The sequence below is a fragment of the Enhydra lutris genome, unplaced genomic scaffold (assembly GCF_002288905.1).
Source record: "Enhydra lutris kenyoni isolate GAN:26980312 unplaced genomic scaffold, ASM228890v2 scaffoldscaffold61, whole genome shotgun sequence".
Taxonomy (NCBI): domain Eukaryota; kingdom Metazoa; phylum Chordata; class Mammalia; order Carnivora; family Mustelidae; genus Enhydra; species Enhydra lutris.
Genome location: NW_019154145.1, coordinates 9,720,155 through 9,744,599, shown reverse-complemented (window position 1 = coordinate 9,744,599; position 24,445 = coordinate 9,720,155). Strand labels below are relative to the sequence as shown.

At 40.3% G+C, this 24,445-nt stretch overlaps 2 pseudogenes; both read left to right on the top strand.

Annotated features, from left to right (window-relative positions):
- Positions 1-1,990: 1,990 nt before the first annotated feature.
- On the top strand, positions 1,991-4,850 carry LOC111158617 (annotated as a pseudogene).
- A 15,675-nt stretch (positions 4,851-20,525) lies between these two features.
- Positions 20,526-23,385, top strand: LOC111158616 (annotated as a pseudogene).
- The last annotated feature ends 1,060 nt before the right edge of the window (positions 23,386-24,445 follow it).

Below are 24,445 nucleotides of genomic sequence, written 5' to 3'. Positions count from 1 at the left end.
ATTGTCAATTACATATTACTTAAGTGTACTTTAATGATCTATATAAAGCCTTATTATTTTTTTTTTTAACCTCTAATAGCTATTAATGGTTGTTAAAGAAAATGAAACCACTTTACTGAAATGTAATGTGGTGGTCTATTAAGAATAAGTTTTCAAAATGATAAAATACTACCACGAAAGTGTGAACCCTGTACCTTTTAATATTCCTGAGTAGGTCAATCTTTATTCCTCTGGAAGAATATTTCCTTCAAATTGCACACAATTACAGTTCAAACATCTTCCTATGTGTTATATATAGAATAAATTTTACCTAATTCCCAGTCAAATGCTTCTCCAGAAGATGGGGAAGGAGTGGGGGCAACCTATTATTACATTTCCTCCCAAAGTTTCACAAGGTTTGCAATGTGGGTCGTTAGAATGAACTTGGGCAAACACACTCACACCCCTTGGTTCCCTTCATCTCTGCACTTGCCCCTTGCTTTGAAAATTGTTACCAGAATGAATGAGATCAAATGAGAAAAGTGTCTTGTGCTCTACATAAGGACACACATTTGATCAATTCTAGATGCGGATGTGCCCCACTTAACACAACGGAAATATTTCTCTCTTTTTAAAAAGATTTTATTTATTTATTTGACAGAGAGGTGAGACAGCAAGAGAAGGAACACAAGCAGGGGCAGAGGGAGAGAGAGAAGCAGGCTTCCCGCTGAGATCATGACCTGAGCCCAAGGCAGATGCTTAAGGACTGAGCCACCCCGAAGACCCACAAAACAAAAATATTTCTTAAAAGAAGTGTTGTTGACATTCATATATTAAAATACTATTTTAGATACACTAAAGGGCCTGGCTGATTAAACAAAATTTGCAGTGAACTCCTTTAAGAGAGAAAAGTTATTTTGTAAGCAAATTATTTCCTAGTGTATCTGTAAGCCTGACTTTTCTGAATGGACTGTCTTTAAAGGGGGACGCACTGTCCTGCTCTAAGGACCTCTGAAAATCCACGACTAAAGACAAGCTAAAAATGTACCTTGCCCTATCCTCTAGGACACCCACTAGACAAGGAGCTATTAGGAATATGAAATTAAATATAATTAGAGTCAGAATAAAACAACATCAGGCTTATGTCCACACAACCTAAAGTAATTTAGAGACTTCACAATTATCCCTTTAACTTGTAACTGTAAGACAGTTAAATAAGCCAAATTAGTGAAAGCAAAATACCTATTTTAGATCATTCATTTATTTTATTGGGCCGCCTACATTGATCACATTAAGCAGCTATCCCAAGTTTATTTAATTTTGTATATTACGGCCAGATGTCAAGTGTGCTGGAAAGAAGATGGATTTTAGAGTAAGACAGAGCAGAGAGTGCAATTCTGACTCAGTGATCTGCTGTGGTTCCCTGAGCAAGTTTCTTATCTGAACCCACTCCCCCGCTCTGGAAAGCAGGAATGATGCAAACCTTACTTGCATGTTGAAAAGATAAAATAATTGAATAGATGTCAAGGACCTGTCACGTAATAGACACTTCATAAGTGTTATTGTTCCTTATGATCTCTCCATCCCTGAGGTCTTAAAAAAAAAATTCAGCAAACTCATAGAGATGAGACTTCATGCTCTGCTCAGTAGTTCAATAACAATGCAGAGGGTACATACAAATTGAAAGCCTGGTTTTTAAATCATTGAGGGCAAGGTTCAAAATCTACATTAAAAAAATATATATATATGTATATATATATATATATATATATATATATATATATATCTTCATTTTTTTTTGTAAAGATTTTTTTTTTAATTTATTTGACAGATCACAAGTAGGCAGAGAGGGAGAGGAGGAGGAGGCAGGCTCCCTGCTGAGCAGACAGCCCGATGCGGGACTCAATCCCAGGACCCTGAGATCATGACCCGAGCCGAAGGCAGAGGCTTTATCCACTGAGCCACCCAGGCGCCCCATCTTCAATAGCGCCTAGCAGAGCATTGGGCCTATATGGACAATAAAAATCGTAGATCAAATTTCCGAGTGCAGGGGAAGAGCTGCACTATATATGTATTTGCTCTTCAGGTCAACCAAGAAGGCTGTAAGGTGAGGGAAGATTTGTCAACTTGGGTACAGGTTACTCATGAAGACCCTCCCCCAAACACCCTTGGATTTATTTCACTATGACGTGTGTATATAATGCTATATAGGGATATGGGGTATTTAAGTAAAAATGTTTAAAGTACATCATTCAAGTGTTTCACTAGTTTTATTTAATATTTTCATCTTGTATGAGCCCATGTCTCTGCAGTTATCTTCTGGAAAACTAGAGAAAATTAGTACCCCAGCCAACCTGCCAGGTTAAGATGCAGCCTTCAAATCAGTGAAGGGTTAATACCCCCATTTACAGAGCAGAACTACTGGGGTAAGGGACTTCTTCAGCATGTAATCCTGACAACATACTTTTTGACAATTTAAATGCATAAATATAGAAGCATGGTGTTCCCATAAAATTTCCAACGTGAAAAAAATCAAGAGGAAAGCTCTAGTAGATCCTAAGAAATGAAAGTCACTTCAAAAGCAAAATCATTTTAGAAATTGAAGGTTTGGGGTAGTTACGAATAAGAATGGGAAAACTGGAAAGTGCTTGATACATTAATTAGCTTTAAAATAGCTGCAGGGAAGATGTAATACTCCAGTTGCCTGAATGAATATGCCTCAGGTCATAAAATGAAATCTAGTCTGCAGACGGAACCAACTTCCTTCCTTCACACCAGAGCTGAAAGTACAAGGTGATAGGAAGGTGTGAAATATACTTTCTTAACATTCTCTGATTCAATGAGGAGCTCCTTCCTGGCCTTCACTGTTCCTCGCTCTGACCTCCCCTCCTTTCTCTTAGGCCTCTAGCCTGGCGGGACTGGGTTCTATTCTACCCTTTCTTCAAGGCACCTAGATGTTTCTAGATTAACCTAGATGAAGTATGCCCCCAGGACAGCTAAGTTCATACATTTCTATTGCAGCTAATGGTTCATTTCCTATTAATCTGGAAGCTGGTTTTGTCACTTGAGAAATAGAACAGGAGGGGCATGCTTTTGGAGGGTTCAGGGTACACCTCAACCTATGATTTCTGTATGATCCAAGAGTGCAAAATTTCGAGGGCTAGGGTGCCAGGAAGTAGAGGAGGTGGTCTACAAAGCAGTCAGGAGCAGAGGCTTAGAAATGTGAGAGACCAAGGTTGAAATTCTGAGTAACTGTGTGGCTGTTGTAAATTCTCAGTTTTCTCAGTCCTAAGATGAGAATAATATAATTTTACCTGCTTAATAGAGTAGAGAGGATTAAATAAGGAAATGCACGAACAGGGTTTGGCACAATGCCTCGCATGTAGAAAGTGCACAAAAACCTTAGGTATAATTATTACTATAATATCTTGGCAGGAAAAGGTGAGTGCAAAATGTAATAGAATTAGTGAAGCCCTAGAAAGGGGAGTAGCTATAGCCAGCACTGTTCAAAACACTTAGGTTTCCTAAGAGTCTCAGTGAAAAGAATGCACACTTGGGCACCAGACGATGATGTATATATCTTTGTTATTTATAAAACAGGTGTAGCAATGCAGGGCTTTACACATATAGATGCCAACCTGTGCGGTACTTATTAACCTGTGCAAATGGCTGTAGTTGCATATTGTCCAAGCATCAATCTATCAGACCACAAGCATCCTCCTTCTTCTGGCTATTACTTTTTAGTGCTCTCAAAATGTAGTAGGAGGGTACTGCTGAGTGAGTGGTAAAAGCCAATAAATGCTTTGACAGGTGAGTATAGTTGAGTGAGTTCATTCCCCCACCCCTCTTAGCCTTTCAGCAAACCACATTGTTCTAACATCTGCACTGACTTAAGAGAAAAGATCTTTGATTGCAGGTATTTTCTAGAAGTCTGTATAATGAAGTGGGATCCAAATGAGAAGAAAGGAATGAGAAAAGTAGGGGACATTCATTCATTTAATAGTATTACTGGGCAGCTAATATACACCAGCTCTGGGAATTCAGTTGATATGCTGTGGGCCACTAACCCATAGCCCTCATATGCTAGTAGTTCAGGATTTTGTCCTTTGGTGTAAAAACCTACGTGTCGATATGTGCAAATTAATATGTGATCCCAGGACAGGTATTGAATTACGGAATTAAAACTTTTAAAAAAAGTAAAGGAGGGCAAAGGTGATGAGAGGGGGGTAGGGTGGGTTAAGGGATATTTTATATATGCTGGTAAAGAAGGCCTTTCTGCCTTTTGCTCATCCACTGTGGGAAGGAAGACCATCTCGGCAATCAGACCGTGGACATTCCAGGAAATGTCGACATCGCTCTGAAGGGATGCATTGTTATTATGAAGGGCCCCAGAGGAACCCTGCAGAGGGACTTCAATCACATCAGTGTGGAACTCAGTCTTCTTGGAAAGAAAAAGAGGCGGCTCTGAGTTGACAAATAGTGGGGAAATAGAAAAGAACTCGCTTCTATTTGCATTATCTGTAGTCATGTACAGACCATGCTCACTGGTGTTGTCCTGGACTTCAGTTACAAGATTAGGTCTGTGTACGCTTGCTTCCCCCTCAACATTGTTATTTGGGAGAATATTCTCTTGCTGAAATCTGAAAATTCTTGGTGGAAAACCACATCCCAGGGTTTGGATGAGGCCAGGTGTTGCTCATTCAGTGTCTCAAGCCCAGAAAGATGAGTTAAATCTTGAAGGAAATGGCACTGAACTTGTATCACACTTAGCTGCTTTGATTTAGCAAGCCACTGAGTTAAAAAGCAAGGATATCAGAAAATTTGGGGGTGGTATCTATGCTTCTGAAAGAAGGAAGAGTTCCGCAAGCTAATGAATAAGGTCTAAGTTGTCCAGCTACAGAAATAGCAAAATGCCAGATGATTTTTCAGACCTATTTGTGATATCTTAAAGATGCAATAAAAGTTGTGTTGATTTGAGGCAGTAGAGAAGACCTTTTTGAGGGGGTGATATCAGACCAGACTCAAATAACAAGTGTGTAAGAGAGAGGGAGAAAGGAGAGCACATGAGCCATCAGAAAAGCATTCCAGTCAAGCAAAGAGCAAGCACAGGCTGCTGAGGCAGGATCCTGCTGGTGTTGCTGAGAACCAGTAAGACAGCCCGCACAGCTGAGCAGATTTGCTGAGTACAGCATGGTAAAGGAGAGAGCTGGGCTGTGGAGAATGTGGGCTTTGTAGGACACAGTGAAAATAGAGATGTACCAGAGCTTCGGAGCCAAGAAGGTCTTTGAAGATAATATTCTTGGTAAAATAAGATGGATACCATTTTGGGAGGGAAGAGAGAAAATTTGGGAAGAGAAACTTGAATGCATAACAAATAGGGCACTGGCACAAACACTGGAAATGGTAGAAAATAAAATACAACCAAGGCTTGACAACATCCTACATGTTTGTTTTTCCATTTGTTGCCTGTGCTTTTGGTGTCACAACCATGAAATCATTGCTAAGACTGATGTCACAATGTCCCCCTTTTTCCCCCTGTTTTCTTCTAGGAGTTTTATCACTTAAGGTCCTATGTTTAAGTCTTTAATCCATTTTGAATTATTGACTTTGGTGTGTGGTATAAGACAAAGGTCCAAAAACATCCATGTAGCCAAGGAAACCACAGAGTGAAAAAGCAACCTATGGGACCTGAGAAAATATTTGCAAATCAGATTATCTGAAAAGGACCTAATTTCCAAAATATATCAAAAACTCCTACAAGTTGGGGTGCCTTGGTGGCTCAGTTGCTTGTGTCCAGCTCTTGATTTCAGCTCAGGTCATGATCTCATGGTCATGAGATCAAGCTCCACCCTAGGCTCTGCACTAGGCATGGAGCCTGCTTAAGATTCTCTTTCTCCCTCTCCTCCTGCCCCTTCACCCCGCTCACTCTCTCTTTCTCAAAAAACAAAACAAAACAAAGAAACAAAAAATCAAAACAACTCCTATAACTCAACAGCAAAAAAACTAACAACTAGATTTAAAAAAGGGCTAATGACATGAATAGGCATTTCTCCAAAGAAGACATACAGATGGCAACCAGGTACCGAAAAGACGCTCCATGACACTAGTCATCAGAGAAATGCAAGTCAAAACCACAATGAGCTATCACTCACAATTTTTAGGGTGGCTGTTCAATATTTTAAAAAAGACAGCAAGGAATGGCAAGGATGTGGAAAAGCTGGACCCTTGTACACAAGAGGTCAGAAGACAAAAGGCACAGCTGCTATGGAAAACAATAAGGAGCTTCCTCAAAAAAATTAGAAATAAAACTACCACATGATCTAGCTAACCCCCTTCTGTGTACATATTCCGAAAGAACTGAAATCAGGTTTTTATAATGCCATGTGCCCTTTCAAGTTCACAGCAACATTATTCAAATAGCCAAGATGTGAAAACAACCAAGGTGTCCACTGATGGGTGAGTGGATAGAAAAAATGTGTATACACAATGCATGTATACACACACATATATACACACACGCATATATACACACACACATATATACACACACGCATACAATGAGATATAACTAACCGTCAAAAAGAGAACCCTGTGGTATTTGACAACATGGATGAACTTTGAGGACCTAATGTTAAGTGACATAAACCACTCACAGGACAGACACAGCATGGTTTCATTGACTTGAGTTTTCTAAAAGAGTCAAACACACAGGAGAGAGCGGAAAGGCGGTTGCCAAGGACGGTGGGGTGGGAGGGGTTTGAGGGAGAGGAGGACTTGGCTAATTGCTAATCAAAGGGCATAAAGTTTCAGTTATGCAGGAGGAGTAACTTCTAGAGTTCTGCCATGCAACGCTGTGTCCGCAGTTAACAAAACTGTATTGTATTAAAAAGTGGTCAAGTGTGATCTGTGATGGTGCCTCTGTCGTTACGTTCTCTGACATTTGAAGCGACTGCAATTTCTCTTTCTTGTTCTCCTTGCATTTTTTTTTAAATCTCTTTCCTCTGTTTTTAGCAATTTATCAGGGATGGGGAGGGGTCAGATGTCTTTTAACTGAATTATGGGGCCTAGAGTCCTGGTTTTTGCCTTGTGTTGACTTGACACTATCTTCTTTATCACCTTTTGTGTTTGTCTCTACAAGGGCTGTCAACATTCTCTCATTTTAGAATGTCCATGGGCTTTCTTCAAACCACCCTGGCAACAGAGAAAAATCTCTTTTTATCAAGAAGGGGCTGGAGACATAGTTATGCAAACCTTTGCAATTATAGAATTTTCCTCTTCAGTTTATTAGTGTCATTACTCCATTTTCCCCCAATTCCCAAGCTTTGCCAAATATGTTCTGAGGTCGTGCTGCTCCTACAAGCATCATAAAGTTTGATTTGCTCTCTAGCAGAAGCACTCTGCAAATTGTAGAGTTATAATCCAATGTGATTTTTATTGTAATTGTAATTATCATTACTGATTATTTAAGCAACTCCCACAATGCCCTCCCATCTTCTTGGATTTACAACTTGAAGTCTGCGGATCAGGGACTTCCTGGGCCTCATCTCATCTGGCCAGATGGAAGACACATACCTGGAGCTGAGAGAACAAAGGAGGGTGTGCAGGGGGGACCCCCAATACACTCCACCTCAGTCTTTTCTTGCTCTCAGGCTCTTGTGTTTCAATCACCTTTCCTCCCGGAAAATGCTGGCCAAACCTGGGGCCAGAGAATGAAGAGACAACTTCAAGGGCAGAAGACTGGATCTTGACAGTTGGAATACAGTTTCTAGGGTTTTCGAAATAAGAAGTCTGAATCCTAGAAATGGGCTATGAGGTAAACACCAACTGGGTCCTGTCGAGGAGCCCAAACGGGTTCCCAACTTCTCAAAAGATGTGAAATATGTTTACATACGACTCTCCTTGCTCCTGAATATTTGTGTAAGTTTCTTCACAGGCATCAGAAATCCTGATATTGTTTGGAAACCAGCTTTACAACTGTCTCTTACTATGTTCCTAACTTTTTCTCCTCTCTTCCTGTTCAGTTTGCAGCCTTGGCGTGATAGCCTCCAACAAAATCAGGAGATGTTGAGGCTGGCCAATTTCTTCCTGCCCCCTGCTTCCTAGACAGTTGGTAGATGTGGCTCTTGTATCCCATTCATAAGCTACTATAATATTCCAAATTGTCATTATTGCATTCTTGGCATGTAGGGTACAATTTTTGAGTTCTAATTCAATTATTCTGGATGCTGGTCAACTTGTAGTTGCCATTCTCCTACCTCTTTATGTCTCGAAAATACACAAACCACAGCAGAGACCTAAGTGCTACCCAGGATGCTTCTGGTCTTGCCTTCTTAATTTGCCACCAATCGAGGTCATCGACAGAGACAGAAATAGAAGCAGAAAATCTTGAGCTAACCTACTTTTTCATATAGCTTTTTAAAAGGAAGCAAATCCTGTATGAGTCACATTTGATTGTTTTTCCCCCAAGACTGAAATGATCAGAGCAGCAAGACGGCAGTGAAATTGTTAAACTACGACAGGGCTGGGTTTTGCCAAGCATTAGGCTAAAATTAGACATTTGGTTTTTGAATAACTGAACAGTGGCGTACAACCAGTGTCTTGGGAAGTCTGGAAATATTTTGAGAGCAGTTGTTTTGTTTTGATTTTTGAGTCATGTAATTTCGATATGAGTCAAGTATGATGATTTCACAGAAGCATTTTTTGTAAATCTAGGATCAACTTCAAAAAAAAATCATCTAATGTACCACCTTTTTCTGAAAGGGGAAAAAAAAACCCTTATACCTTCTTTAGTCCTTTCACTCCCATGTAATAGTCAAATAGCAGGTAAAACGGCAACATTTAGGGAACACATTCACTGCACTAGGCACTGGTTTAACTCTTTGTAGGTAAAACATTTATTCCTGACAATAATCTGAGGAGATGGGGGCTGCCCACATCCGCATGTTACGGGGAAAGCTTCTGTGCCCCGAGGAGTCAGACTTCATGTTCACGGCCATATAGCTATGAAGCGGTGGAGGCAGAATTTGACCTGAATCCAATTCTGGGGGACACAGCAGTGAACGGACTGCCAAGCAGATAGTGATGTTCCTGAATAATAAACCCAGTGAAGACAATGTGCAAAATTCTTCTATTTTCCTTTAAAAAAAAAAAGAAAGAAAGAACTGTACAGGTTTCCCCCATAATTTCGGAAGGGGATGACATTCCGAAAAATGCTTTCTTTCCATTTCTGTGCTTTGGAGGATCTAAATCGACTAACTCCTAATCTTTAAGCATTTGTACATTTCACACCAGGAAAGACAGTCAGAGAAGGGAACATTTTATTCCTAAGTGACATTCTGGGTTTAACTCTCCTTTGCAACAGTTTTGTTTTGAAAGATCTCTGTGGCTGCATACGAACCAGCCAGATGTCAACGATGAGTCTACCATGTACAATATTCCCCGGAGACTAAAAATACCGCTTGCTGATAGAGTATCTGGAAATACCACGCAAACGCCATCGGACCTGATGCATCGCTAAGTGTCTGTGTAAACGCCTCGGAAACAACAGATGTTCTGGGCTCCTGCTGTTCCCTCTGAATAACAAAATGACTTGTGGGGAGCTGAAGTTCCCCTCACTTTTCCCCCAACAGTTTCAGGAAGAACCGAGAAGTTTTCATCCTCGCTTTGACTTCCGAAAGGAGCGTTAGACCCCGTGCAGGTCCTGGAGTCCACCTGTGGCGACCAGCAGGCTTCTGCAGGTGTTTGCCCGTGGGAAGCTGTAAAGAGTAGGTCCAAATCCGGGCAATGCTCCTGACAGAAGAAAATTAACCAGCAGGAACTTTCTAGGTACCAGAATATCTTTCCGGGACACAGATATGTAGGTGGAATCTGTAGTCAGAAATAACTCAGTGATGGGAACGGCAGAAAAGACGATAGCTGAGCCGTGCCAGCAGAAGAACAATTACCTGGAAAATGTTCTGTGAATGATGAGGCCTGACATACAGGATGTGACCCAGAGAGGGACCCAAGGTTGTAAATAAGCAGCATTTTGAGTTCCCTCAAGGGAAAATAGAGGACATCTCTGAAATTCAGATCCTAAAAGGCGGAGGGAAAATGACAGTCAATAGAAATGGATACGCAGCTATGGTCTGAGCTTCGAGGTCAGCCATAGGCTGGTGATCGTCAAAACCTTAGAGCCACAAACACTCTGCGATGCCCAAAGCCTCGCTAGGTGCCCCGGGTCATCGGACCAGTCAGGAAGCTAGGACTAGAAAGCGGAACAAGGTCCTGAGCCCCGGAAAGAGGGTAGAAGTAAAAGGGGACAAAATGAAAGGCGATGTCAAGTTCTCCTCCCTGAGACTGAAGACATGAGAAAGGGGCAGGGTAAAAGAGCTTCAGGTAAGAATCACCAAGTCTGACATGAGATCAGACACGTTCATGTCACCGAGATAAATGCTGACACAAACAGCGTCCGCAGCAAAGCCCGTGATGTTCGGGAAAAGCACGCCCTCTCCGCCAGAAGAGGACTGGGCTCAGTAACTTACCAGCCGTGTCACCTGGGGTGTGTCACTCACCAAACCCTAGCCCGCTCTTCTTTATCTGCAGAACAACAGTGAAGGGACCTTGCCTACCACTCTCTATGCAAATGCATTTATGGTACTGCTCGGTGTTTAGGAGGCACGCGGGAATGTCAGCTTAAAACGATAATCCAGGGGTGCCTAGGTGGCTCAGTGGATTGAGCCGCTGCCTTCAGCTCAGGTCATGATCCCAGGGTCCTGGGATCGAGCCCCACATTGGGCTCTCTGCTCAGCAGGGAGCCTGCTTCCCCCCTCTCTCTCTGCCTGCCTCTCCGCCGGCTTGTGATCTCTCTCTGTGTGTCAAATAAAAACAAAACAAAACAAAAACGATAATCCAGTTGCTCTCGGTCACTTCCGAAGGTGTCTCACGGTAACAAATTCAAGTCTACGAGCTCCATGAGGCTGATGTTGTTCCCACCCGACAACGAAGGAAAACTGAAACTGAATGGTCAGTTTGTGGACCTGGCATTAGAAATCAGGTCTTCCCAGTTCTGACCCCTGGATCTTTTTCATGGGGGAAAAATAAACCATCGAAATAAAGTATCCCAAGCCACACAAGGAGAAAAGAGGAGAGCGTGAGCTGTCTGCTACATGTTTTCCTACCCATGAACCCTAAACATGGCCGGCGTTCTTCTCCACCATCTATCTACTGTTGATTACAACTGACTAACACCCATTTTCAGATAAATATCTAAATAGTGTTCTGGCCAACATGGGAAGATAAATTTTTTTTGAGTCAGAACACTGCAAAATCACTATGTACTTTGCCTTTACAGTAAAAACGGAAGCTCAACTCTACTCAGTTCATGAGACGTGGACTTGGCAGGACCTAAGGTTTCTTTAAGATAGTCTCTTTAATTTACTTACCATAGTCGAGAGGTGGGACTAGGGAAAGGAGCAATGCATCAAGAATTTCTTCTCCTTTCACAAGACTACATTGTTGCCTATAATCCAGTAGCCAGCGGGCATAGCTTAATGCACTAAGCTTCAGGTTTGCTATGCCTGGGCTGTTTAAAACCTTAAGTTCAAATCCCAGAAGAGTCTGTATGACTCCTCATCTCCTTGAGTTTGATCAATTACATTTCATAGATGTTTATCATGTGAGAGACTCAAATAAGGCTTTATAACCCAAATCCGATTTATCTTATGGAGACTCAAAATACCCTGTACTTTTTATTTATCTAAATATTGAGTTTCAGGCTTACTGTCTCTTAACGCCTTCCCAGCGCTTAGCGAGGAAATTGTGTGAAAACTTTTAATTAGGATGAGAATATATATGAACTATATAATTTATATATGTAAACTTCTGGTACTGGTGAAAGAATGGAGGAAGGAGATCCAGTCCATGAAGTAAAGACGAATCCAACATGGTACGTGATATTAACCACCATTTATTGAATGACTACTACGTGCTTCGCACTTAATGGGAATTATTTCGTTGAATCTTCGTGGTTCCCCTCTAAAGTGGATATTTTTATACCCAGTTTACAGAGACTTCCAAATGCTCTGTCCAAAGCCATCTGAGCTGAAAAAGGAGAATAGGATTTAAACACAGGTGTGTCCGATCCCATGTCCATGATGTTCCATTTACGTACACTGCCTACAACCACCACATGTCGACATAAAAAGTAATAAAAAAGTGTATGAACGCACCAAAAATGGAGCTGTAAAGGGAAAGCCCAAACCAAGAAGACAGCAGGACCCGGGGACTCAAGAAGGGGACCTGAGTCAAACTGTCATAATTCTACATCAAGACTGTCTTTAAAGAGCTGGTGACTGATCATCCCACTCACACCACGCCTCATCCACATGGTGAGTAGGCAGGCTTACGGACACGGTCTCTAGAAGAGCCCAGCGTGGGCGGCTGCCAGGGTGTAATGGCCTTTATAAATGGCACAGGCGAAAGTTCTTACACTCAGTGGAATGTGCACTCTGCTCAGATTGCGTGGCCTGGAGAGCTGGGGCCCCAGAAGTCACACCCCATCTGGGAGCATGTTCTGTTGTGTTCTGTCCAGTCTTGTCATCTCCCTAGAGTTCTGTATTCTTTGCGAGGAAAGAAACTCTTCATCCTCCGTTCACAGCCTTCCATCACATGGCCATCCTGTTATAACTGAATCCGGAGTGAAGCCACGGGCGAAGTCAGCTGTGCCCCAGGTTTTCTGGGAAGGCTGACTCGATGGGTGCCACCACTTCATACCATCCAGTCGGGAACAAGAACAGGTCAAAACCAGGGGGTGGGAGTGGAAATAACCACATCAATTTGAGACATGTTAGACCTGAATTTCTTGAAGATACTCCAGGGGAAATGGATGCTAGAAAACTGGATATAGAGTCTCTAGTACATGGGAAGTTCAGAAGTGGAGACCCAGATGGGGAATCACTGATATTGAGGAGACATGTCAAGCCACAGAGGATGAGCTCACCCAAGGAGAGAATATATAAAAGAAGAAGAATGGGTCAACACTGGGAAATAAAAAAGAGAAAAAGAGGGAGAGACAGAGACAGAGATAGAGGGCAGAGACAGAAACAGAAGAGAATTAGGAGGATAATCATAGAAATCAGAGAACCAGGAGAGAACAGTGATGGGGAATCATGTTTAAAGGGCATCATTTCTCATAGGGTATCCCTAGTTTTATAGTAAAATAAGCTTTACAGATTAAAGTGAAACTGCCTTGCTAATTTGTGGCATGAATCTTTAAAGAGGATTATATAGAGAGAGCTTTCTAAAAATATCTGACCACAGGGGCGCCTGGGTGGCTCAGTGGGTTAAGCTGCTGCCTTCGGCTCAGGTCATGATCTCAGGGTCCTGGGATCGAGTCCCACATTGGGCTCTCTGCTCACACGTGCATATAGATCCACCACAGATACACACACACACACACACACACACACACACACACACACACGTGCATATAGATCCACCACAGATACACACACACACACACACACACACACACACACACACACATTCCACTGTGTGCTAGAGAACAAAGAGAGGCTGCATTTTGCTTGGTGTCAATCAGCACTTGAGATTAAAGTTGCTGTTTTAAGCATTTGAAAGTTTATACCCACCAAACTCATGCCTTCTCTGCCTAAGCTCTGAACTTCAAAAGGAATACTTCATAGGAAAACACACACACACACACACACACACACACACACACACACACACCCCTCCAAAAATGCTATAAGGACCTGAATGCATTTTGCTCCCATTTCTATATATGAAGGCTTGTAGGCAGCACACCTGCAAAGCCATGAAGGTTGTACAAAGCTACAGGGAACCCAAACCATCCGCCATGATACCTGAGCCATGCTGACATACATGGGCAGCGTGTCGGTCGATGTGATGGGGAGCACTATACTGAATCCCACTTCCAGGTTGATTCAGGCGGAAACAAAACTTGTAACAATAACTTATCCTGCAATCCCTGGAAAATAATTTCCTTTGTATAGTCTATACTTAGCATCTTGCTACAAATGAAACTTATCAATATAATATGCCGAATTCCCACTGAGCATATAATATCATACTATTAAAACTTTAGCATTAAAGTGTTCTTAATTTAGATGCCATTAACTCAGATTTTGTGATAATTTGGACAGTGTGAGTCTTACAAAAATAACATTTATTATTTTTAAGGATTACAAAAGCAATGTTGCTCAGAGATACATATAAGTGTAAAGAAGAAAAATTATCATCCCCTAAATCTGACTAGAAAAAAGAACTGTGTAACTTTTGGCACATTTCCTTCTAATTGTTTTCAATGCATAGATTTCATCTTTCCACATAAAATTGGGGTTGATGGATCATATTATTTTTAATCCTGGTTTTATTCCCAATATAAGCAGCTTTCCCCCCATAAGTAATGATTTTTGAAAATGTGTTCCAAGGATTTCATCTCGTTTTAATGATGTCCCATAGTTTATTTAGCTACTTTCCCAAGGTTAGATATTTATGGTGCTTCCCAATTTTCATTTTCACGTGTAACACTGAAATGAGAACTCTTAAATGTGAATGTGAGTGTTTCTGATTTTCTTTTGATAGAAGGGAACTGTGTTAAGTCTTAACATATATTACCAAATTCCTTGGCAGATTTGCAACAGCTGACACTCCCCCACAGGACCTAAGTACATGACTCCACATCCTCTCAAAGACACCACTATTTAATTTTAAATTTCAGAACATGATGAGTGAAATGTATTACTTCACGGTTTCACTTGCATTTCTTTCTACTGAAGGTAAATATTTTCCCCTAATATTTATTGTCATTTGTCTTCTTTGATGACTGATCACTTTGTGTGCCTTCATCATAAACTGGAGATTTTTGAATTGGGTCATTCTACATATATTTCTGTATTTTAATTATTTTTATAAAAGGATTTGTAAATTCATAAATTTTCCCCCAGATCATTATTTACTTTTACTTAAAACTTTTTTTCCTCTGGTACTAAATTTTAATATTTCTATATAGTTACATATTTTATTAATTTTCCTCATAATTTTATTTTTTACATTAAAGGTCTGGCTCATCCTAAAAGTAGGTTAATCTTTGCCTTTGTGTTTTGTTCATTTTTATTTTTACTATTTGGTTCATTTAGAATTATTTTGGTGAGTAAGCTTCAACCTGAATTTTCTGTCTTTAACAAATAGGCAGTTTTGCAAGTATCCTTAATTACATGATCCATTCTTCTCCCAATGGTTTTTAAGGTACGATGAGTATGTTTATGTATTAGATTCAGTGCTACTGAGTTTCTCTGTCATTCCTTATGTTGGAACCTTACTGATTCAAACAGGAGAACTTGGTATATCACCCAAGATGGCAAGTACCCTAATTTTTACCTAACTGTGCAAAGGGAACTTCAAGTTGAAATTTGGAACAACCTTGCCCATTTGAAAAATCCCTACTGAGATTTTGATTGGTACATGATGGGAAAACTTAGATATATTTGGGAAAATTGAACATCGTTATAATATTTGCTCTTTCCACCTAGAAAGATGGGTTGACCCTAAATTTACTAAAATCTTCATGTATTTCCATCTCAGGGAGGAATTAATGTTTTCTTTGAGTAGTTTGTCTGTTACTACTGACTTTTAGTAAAGTTGTTGATTTAAAACATTTTTTATTACACTGTACTTAAATTCTTAGAGATTTTTCAGCCAATCACCTTGTTTTTCATGTTTATATTCATGCCACGGGCAAACAATACATTTTTCATTTTTGTTTCTAAGTACCATATCAGTATTTCATTTCCATGTGTTAGTCCTATGACCAGAGCTTTCAGAACATCATTTGATGAACCATGATAATTTGCAAGCTTGCTCATTTCTCATCCAATGATTGGCTTAAAATACCTGCCTTTTATTAAGTTTTTAAAGTTCCTGGTTTTCTAAGAGCACCCCCACCCCACCCCAGGATTTGGGTTTAATTTTATTGTGTATTTTTTCTAAAAAATTTTATTTAAATTCAATTACTGTGTATCTTTTAAAATCATTTTTTTTCTTATTGACCTGCTAAGGTGATGTATTTTATTAGCAGATTTTCTAAAATAAAAATATCTTTTTATTCTTGGCACAAGCCATAATTGGTTGTGGAGGACTATTCTTTTAACATATTCTACTTTTGAATTATGTCAGGGGGCATACATAGAAACAATACTGTAAACAGAAATCCCCCCATAGATGTAATTTTGGGGGTAAGATTTTAAAATTAAGAATTTTTTAACGATGTAACTTGCCATTTTAAAGTTTAGAAAACATATTTAATATAGTCCTGTTGTGACATATTTGTTTTCTTTCTTTTTTTTTTTTTTAGATTTCATTCACTTATTTATTTGTCAGAGAGTGATCGAGAGAGAGAGAGAGCATGAGCAGGGGGAAAGGAAAGGGAGAAACAGGCTCCCTGCTAAGCAGGGAGCCCAATGCAGGGCTTGAACCTAAGACCCTGGGATCATGACCTGAGCTGAAGGCAGACGCTTAACCCACTGAGCCACCCAGGCGCCCCAATGACATATTTGTTTTCATTTAACTTACTTCATACAGCTAAGTAGTATGTGTGTGCCTTAGTTTAGTACAATATTTACAAAAACGGTTTACATTTGGGAAATTCTCCAATTTTCAGAGACTGCTTTGAATTAGGGAGGCTTTAATGCACCCCCAGGAATGCAGAAAACAAAGTCTCTGAAACTAGGTTAGCATCTTCTCACTGCTGACTACCCAATCTTTAAAGTTGCCAGCCGCCTTGCTGCTGGTTTCCGCCGTCAAGGCTCTCAATAGCCTTGCCAATCTTAATTTCTTTCATTACTACCATGAAACACGTTTCAAGGAGCAGAACCAAATTGAGATGGCGGGATTCAAAAATTAAAGATCACCATTGCCAAGAAGTCCGTCCATGGCTGACGTTCAGAAAAGCAGCAACTTAAAGCTTCTTCCCGTAACATAAGTAGTTGATACACTTCCACAATGTTCTCTTGACATTTTCATCAGTTGCTCCTTGGATGTGTGCCTTGTTACTATTGCCCGAAGTCCGCAGAGCAGGGGGCCCTCTGTGAGTTCAGTGCCTTCTTTAATCATCTCCTACGTACCTTTATATATGGCGCTAGGAACGCATGAGCACTGGGGTTCTGGCTGCTAACCTGTCTCACGTTCCTTCCATCCAGACTGGCCAAGCTGTGGTACGGGAGGCCTGGGGAGATCGGCTGAATCACCCCTTATGGCTGTGCCCCAGTCATGTTAGGTGTGGATTAAACTTTTTGAATTCATGAACTCAATTTAAATTTTTTTAAAAATCACCCAGAAGCTGCCGTTTGCACAGAGCCACACTACAGCATAAAGAAACTCAGTCTGATTATATGAGATTTCTTTCTCCTTCCTCGGTAAATTAAAATCATAATTTCTACTGATTGAGTATCAATATCTAACTAATCTCAATATTTTTAAAACTCCTTAAAAGTCACCCATCACATTTTTTCACTTTTAATGTGATACATGTATCTCACGTAAAGCCCATAAATTAAATAATAGTAGGAAGATGGAGTGCAGCAGATAAATCTTCATGTGATTCATCAGACTCACATTAGACTTTACTATGTCCAGATTATAAAATATCTTTATAAGATATTAGGGGGAAAAAAACTCTATTGGTACCTTAACCTATCTCAGAGTCTAGCAAATTAGATGGAAATTAATCTTTTGATTTTTTTCATAATTTGAAATACAGAAAATATATTCTATATTTTTAAGGCTTACACTAGACAAATTCCATTGTTATTATAGGTATAGGGGAATGAAGAAAAGTGAGAATTAATTAAAATTTGGGGGAAAACAGAGCAATGGTTTGTATTCCTCTCAAATGCAGTTATGCTTTTATATTTTGATCTCAATGTAGAAACAGTGTACACCAGAATTTCTAGACAGTAAGTCCATAAATTTCTTGGTGGGGGGAGGGGTGGGGAGGTGCTGGGAGTCCAAATTTCCCAAACAAATATGGCCTGCATGCTTCCTCAATGGCTTGACAAGATGAGGTCAATGCCCATTGGCTGCCCAGGAACAGGGGACCGTGTTATCAGTGTGACCGGCATTCTGGGAGTGCTGAGACCCAGCCCCATGACCACACTTTTGTATGTCTTCAGAGAGGTGAAGGAATGAGAAGGGGGACTGCGGGCTTGCAGAGTGGAAAGAAAGCACCAACACTTTTACATATTATGATAACAACAAGGACAAAGGGTTAAAGGTGGCCATTGCTAATTCCAAATCTCACCAAGAACACTGTTTCTGGCATGAACCAAACTCCCACACACGGCATCAAAATCCTCACAAAAGGCAACTTGTAAGAAGATGATTACCAAGCACATACATGAAGACAATGTGTTCTTTGTGATCAATTAAAGTGCAAGATTAGTCTGTAGCGGGGCGTCTCACAAAGGACCCTTTCTTCTCAGTACTTCAGAAAAGGCAGATCTATCAAACTTATGATAATGCATTGCCCTGCTGATTTAATTGTCAATTACATATTACTTAAGTGTACTTTAATGATCTATATAAAGCCTTATTATTTTTTTTTTTAACCTCTAATAGCTATTAATGGTTGTTAAAGAAAATGAAACCACTTTACTGAAATGTAATGTGGTGGTCTATTAAGAATAAGTTTTCAAAATGATAAAATACTACCACGAAAGTGTGAACCCTGTACCTTTTAATATTCCTGAGTAGGTCAATCTTTATTCCTCTGGAAGAATATTTCCTTCAAATTGCACACAATTACAGTTCAAACATCTTCCTATGTGTTATATATAGAATAAATTTTACCTAATTCCCAGTCAAATGCTTCTCCAGAAGATGGGGAAGGAGTGGGGGCAACCTATTATTACATTTCCTCCCAAAGTTTCACAAGGTTTGCAATGTGGGTCGTTAGAATGAACTTGGGCAAACACACTCACACCCCTTGGTTCCCTTCATCTCTGCACTTGCCCCTTGCTTTGAAAATTGTTACCAGAATGAATGAGATCAAATGAGAAAAGTGTCTTGTGCTCTACATAAGGACACACATTTGATCAATTCTAGATGCGGATGTGCCCCACTTAACACAACGGAAATATTTCTCTCTTTTTAAAAAGATTTTATTTATTTATTTGACAGAGAGGTGAGACAGCAAGAGAAGGAACACAAGCAGGGGCAGAGGGAGAGAGAGAAGCAGGCTTCCCGCTGAGATCATGACCTGAGCCCAAGGCAGATGCTTAAGGACTGAGCCACCCCGAAGACCCACAAAACAAAAATATTTCTTAAAAGAAGTGTTGTTGACATTCATATATTAAAATACTATTTTAGATACACTAAAGGGCCTGGCTGATTAAACAAAATTTGCAGTGAACTCCTTTAAGAGAGAAAAGTTATTTTGTAAGCAAATTATTTCCTAGTGTATCTGTAAGCCTGACTTTTCTGAATGGACTGTCTTTAAAGGGGGACGCACTGTCCTGCTCTAAGGACCTCTGAAAATCCACGACTAAAGACAAGCTAAAAATGTACCTTGCCCTATCCTCTAGGACACCCACTAGACAAGGAGCTATTAGGAATATGAAATTAAATATAATTAGAGTCAGAATAAAACAACATCAGGCTTATGTCCACACAACCTAAAGTAATTTAGAGACTTCACAATTATCCCTTTAACTTGTAACTGTAAGACAGTTAAATAAGCCAAATTAGTGAAAGCAAAATACCTATTTTAGATCATTCATTTATTTTATTGGGCCGCCTACATTGATCACATTAAGCAGCTATCCCAAGTTTATTTAATTTTGTATATTACGGCCAGATGTCAAGTGTGCTGGAAAGAAGATGGATTTTAGAGTAAGACAGAGCAGAGAGTGCAATTCTGACTCAGTGATCTGCTGTGGTTCCCTGAGCAAGTTTCTTATCTGAACCCACTCCCCCGCTCTGGAAAGCAGGAATGATGCAAACCTTACTTGCATGTTGAAAAGATAAAATAATTGAATAGATGTCAAGGACCTGTCACGTAATAGACACTTCATAAGTGTTATTGTTCCTTATGATCTCTCCATCCCTGAGGTCTTAAAAAAAAAATTCAGCAAACTCATAGAGATGAGACTTCATGCTCTGCTCAGTAGTTCAATAACAATGCAGAGGGTACATACAAATTGAAAGCCTGGTTTTTAAATCATTGAGGGCAAGGTTCAAAATCTACATTAAAAAAATATATATATATGTATATATATATATATATATATATATATATATATATATATCTTCATTTTTTTTTGTAAAGATTTTTTTTTTAATTTATTTGACAGATCACAAGTAGGCAGAGAGGGAGAGGAGGAGGAGGCAGGCTCCCTGCTGAGCAGACAGCCCGATGCGGGACTCAATCCCAGGACCCTGAGATCATGACCCGAGCCGAAGGCAGAGGCTTTATCCACTGAGCCACCCAGGCGCCCCATCTTCAATAGCGCCTAGCAGAGCATTGGGCCTATATGGACAATAAAAATCGTAGATCAAATTTCCGAGTGCAGGGGAAGAGCTGCACTATATATGTATTTGCTCTTCAGGTCAACCAAGAAGGCTGTAAGGTGAGGGAAGATTTGTCAACTTGGGTACAGGTTACTCATGAAGACCCTCCCCCAAACACCCTTGGATTTATTTCACTATGACGTGTGTATATAATGCTATATAGGGATATGGGGTATTTAAGTAAAAATGTTTAAAGTACATCATTCAAGTGTTTCACTAGTTTTATTTAATATTTTCATCTTGTATGAGCCCATGTCTCTGCAGTTATCTTCTGGAAAACTAGAGAAAATTAGTACCCCAGCCAACCTGCCAGGTTAAGATGCAGCCTTCAAATCAGTGAAGGGTTAATACCCCCATTTACAGAGCAGAACTACTGGGGTAAGGGACTTCTTCAGCATGTAATCCTGACAACATACTTTTTGACAATTTAAATGCATAAATATAGAAGCATGGTGTTCCCATAAAATTTCCAACGTGAAAAAAATCAAGAGGAAAGCTCTAGTAGATCCTAAGAAATGAAAGTCACTTCAAAAGCAAAATCATTTTAGAAATTGAAGGTTTGGGGTAGTTACGAATAAGAATGGGAAAACTGGAAAGTGCTTGATACATTAATTAGCTTTAAAATAGCTGCAGGGAAGATGTAATACTCCAGTTGCCTGAATGAATATGCCTCAGGTCATAAAATGAAATCTAGTCTGCAGACGGAACCAACTTCCTTCCTTCACACCAGAGCTGAAAGTACAAGGTGATAGGAAGGTGTGAAATATACTTTCTTAACATTCTCTGATTCAATGAGGAGCTCCTTCCTGGCCTTCACTGTTCCTCGCTCTGACCTCCCCTCCTTTCTCTTAGGCCTCTAGCCTGGCGGGACTGGGTTCTATTCTACCCTTTCTTCAAGGCACCTAGATGTTTCTAGATTAACCTAGATGAAGTATGCCCCCAGGACAGCTAAGTTCATACATTTCTATTGCAGCTAATGGTTCATTTCCTATTAATCTGGAAGCTGGTTTTGTCACTTGAGAAATAGAACAGGAGGGGCATGCTTTTGGAGGGTTCAGGGTACACCTCAACCTATGATTTCTGTATGATCCAAGAGTGCAAAATTTCGAGGGCTAGGGTGCCAGGAAGTAGAGGAGGTGGTCTACAAAGCAGTCAGGAGCAGAGGCTTAGAAATGTGAGAGACCAAGGTTGAAATTCTGAGTAACTGTGTGGCTGTTGTAAATTCTCAGTTTTCTCAGTCCTAAGATGAGAATAATATAATTTTACCTGCTTAATAGAGTAGAGAGGATTAAATAAGGAAATGCACGAACAGGGTTTGGCACAATGCCTCGCATGTAGAAAGTGCACAAAAACCTTAGGTATAATTATTACTATAATATCTTGGCAGGAAAAGGTGAGTGCAAAATGTAATAGAATTAGTGAAGCCCTAGAAAGGGGAGTAGCTATAGCCAGCACTGTTCAAAACACTTAGGTTTCCTAAGAGTCTCAGTGAAAAGAATGCACACTTGGGCACCAGACGATGATGTATATATCTTTGTTATTTATAAAACAGGTGTAGCAATGCAGGGCTTTACACATATAGATGCCAACCTGTGCGGTACTTATTAACCTGTGCAAATGGCTGTAGTTGCATATTGTCCAAGCATCAATCTATCAGACCACAAGCATCCTCCTTCTTCTGGCTATTACTTTTTAGTGCTCTCAAAATGTAGTAGGAGGGTACTGCTGAGTGAGTGGTAAAAGCCAATAAATGCTTTGACAGGTGAGTATAGTTGAGTGAGTTCATTCCCCCACCCCTCTTAGCCTTTCAGCAAACCACATTGTTCTAACATCTGCACTGACTTAAGAGAAAAGATCTTTGATTGCAGGTATTTTCTAGAAGTCTGTATAATGAAGTGGGATCCAAATGAGAAGAAAGGAATGAGAAAAGTAGGGGACATTCATTCATTTAATAGTATTACTGGGCAGCTAATATACACCAGCTCTGGGAATTCAGTTGATATGCTGTGGGCCACTAACCCATAGCCCTCATATGCTAGTAGTTCAGGATTTTGTCCTTTGGTGTAAAAACCTACGTGTCGATATGTGCAAATTAATATGTGATCCCAGGACAGGTATTGAATTACGGAATTAAAACTTTTAAAAAAAGTAAAGGAGGGCAAAGGTGATGAGAGGGGGGTAGGGTGGGTTAAGGGATATTTTATATATGCTGGTAAAGAAGGCCTTTCTGCCTTTTGCTCATCCACTGTGGGAAGGAAGACCATCTCGGCAATCAGACCGTGGACATTCCAGGAAATGTCGACATCGCTCTGAAGGGATGCATTGTTATTATGAAGGGCCCCAGAGGAACCCTGCAGAGGGACTTCAATCACATCAGTGTGGAACTCAGTCTTCTTGGAAAGAAAAAGAGGCGGCTCTGAGTTGACAAATAGTGGGGAAATAGAAAAGAACTCGCTTCTATTTGCATTATCTGTAGTCATGTACAGACCATGCTCACTGGTGTTGTCCTGGACTTCAGTTACAAGATTAGGTCTGTGTACGCTTGCTTCCCCCTCAACATTGTTATTTGGGAGAATATTCTCTTGCTGAAATCTGAAAATTCTTGGTGGAAAACCACATCCCAGGGTTTGGATGAGGCCAGGTGTTGCTCATTCAGTGTCTCAAGCCCAGAAAGATGAGTTAAATCTTGAAGGAAATGGCACTGAACTTGTATCACACTTAGCTGCTTTGATTTAGCAAGCCACTGAGTTAAAAAGCAAGGATATCAGAAAATTTGGGGGTGGTATCTATGCTTCTGAAAGAAGGAAGAGTTCCGCAAGCTAATGAATAAGGTCTAAGTTGTCCAGCTACAGAAATAGCAAAATGCCAGATGATTTTTCAGACCTATTTGTGATATCTTAAAGATGCAATAAAAGTTGTGTTGATTTGAGGCAGTAGAGAAGACCTTTTTGAGGGGGTGATATCAGACCAGACTCAAATAACAAGTGTGTAAGAGAGAGGGAGAAAGGAGAGCACATGAGCCATCAGAAAAGCATTCCAGTCAAGCAAAGAGCAAGCACAGGCTGCTGAGGCAGGATCCTGCTGGTGTTGCTGAGAACCAGTAAGACAGCCCGCACAGCTGAGCAGATTTGCTGAGTACAGCATGGTAAAGGAGAGAGCTGGGCTGTGGAGAATGTGGGCTTTGTAGGACACAGTGAAAATAGAGATGTACCAGAGCTTCGGAGCCAAGAAGGTCTTTGAAGATAATATTCTTGGTAAAATAAGATGGATACCATTTTGGGAGGGAAGAGAGAAAATTTGGGAAGAGAAACTTGAATGCATAACAAATAGGGCACTGGCACAAACACTGGAAATGGTAGAAAATAAAATACAACCAAGGCTTGACAACATCCTACATGTTTGTTTTTCCATTTGTTGCCTGTGCTTTTGGTGTCACAACCATGAAATCATTGCTAAGACTGATGTCACAATGTCCCCCTTTTTCCCCCTGTTTTCTTCTAGGAGTTTTATCACTTAAGGTCCTATGTTTAAGTCTTTAATCCATTTTGAATTATTGACTTTGGTGTGTGGTATAAGACAAAGGTCCAAAAACATCCATGTAGCCAAGGAAACCACAGAGTGAAAAAGCAACCTATGGGACCTGAGAAAATATTTGCAAATCAGATTATCTGAAAAGGACCTAATTTCCAAAATATATCAAAAACTCCTACAAGTTGGGGTGCCTTGGTGGCTCAGTTGCTTGTGTCCAGCTCTTGATTTCAGCTCAGGTCATGATCTCATGGTCATGAGATCAAGCTCCACCCTAGGCTCTGCACTAGGCATGGAGCCTGCTTAAGATTCTCTTTCTCCCTCTCCTCCTGCCCCTTCACCCCGCTCACTCTCT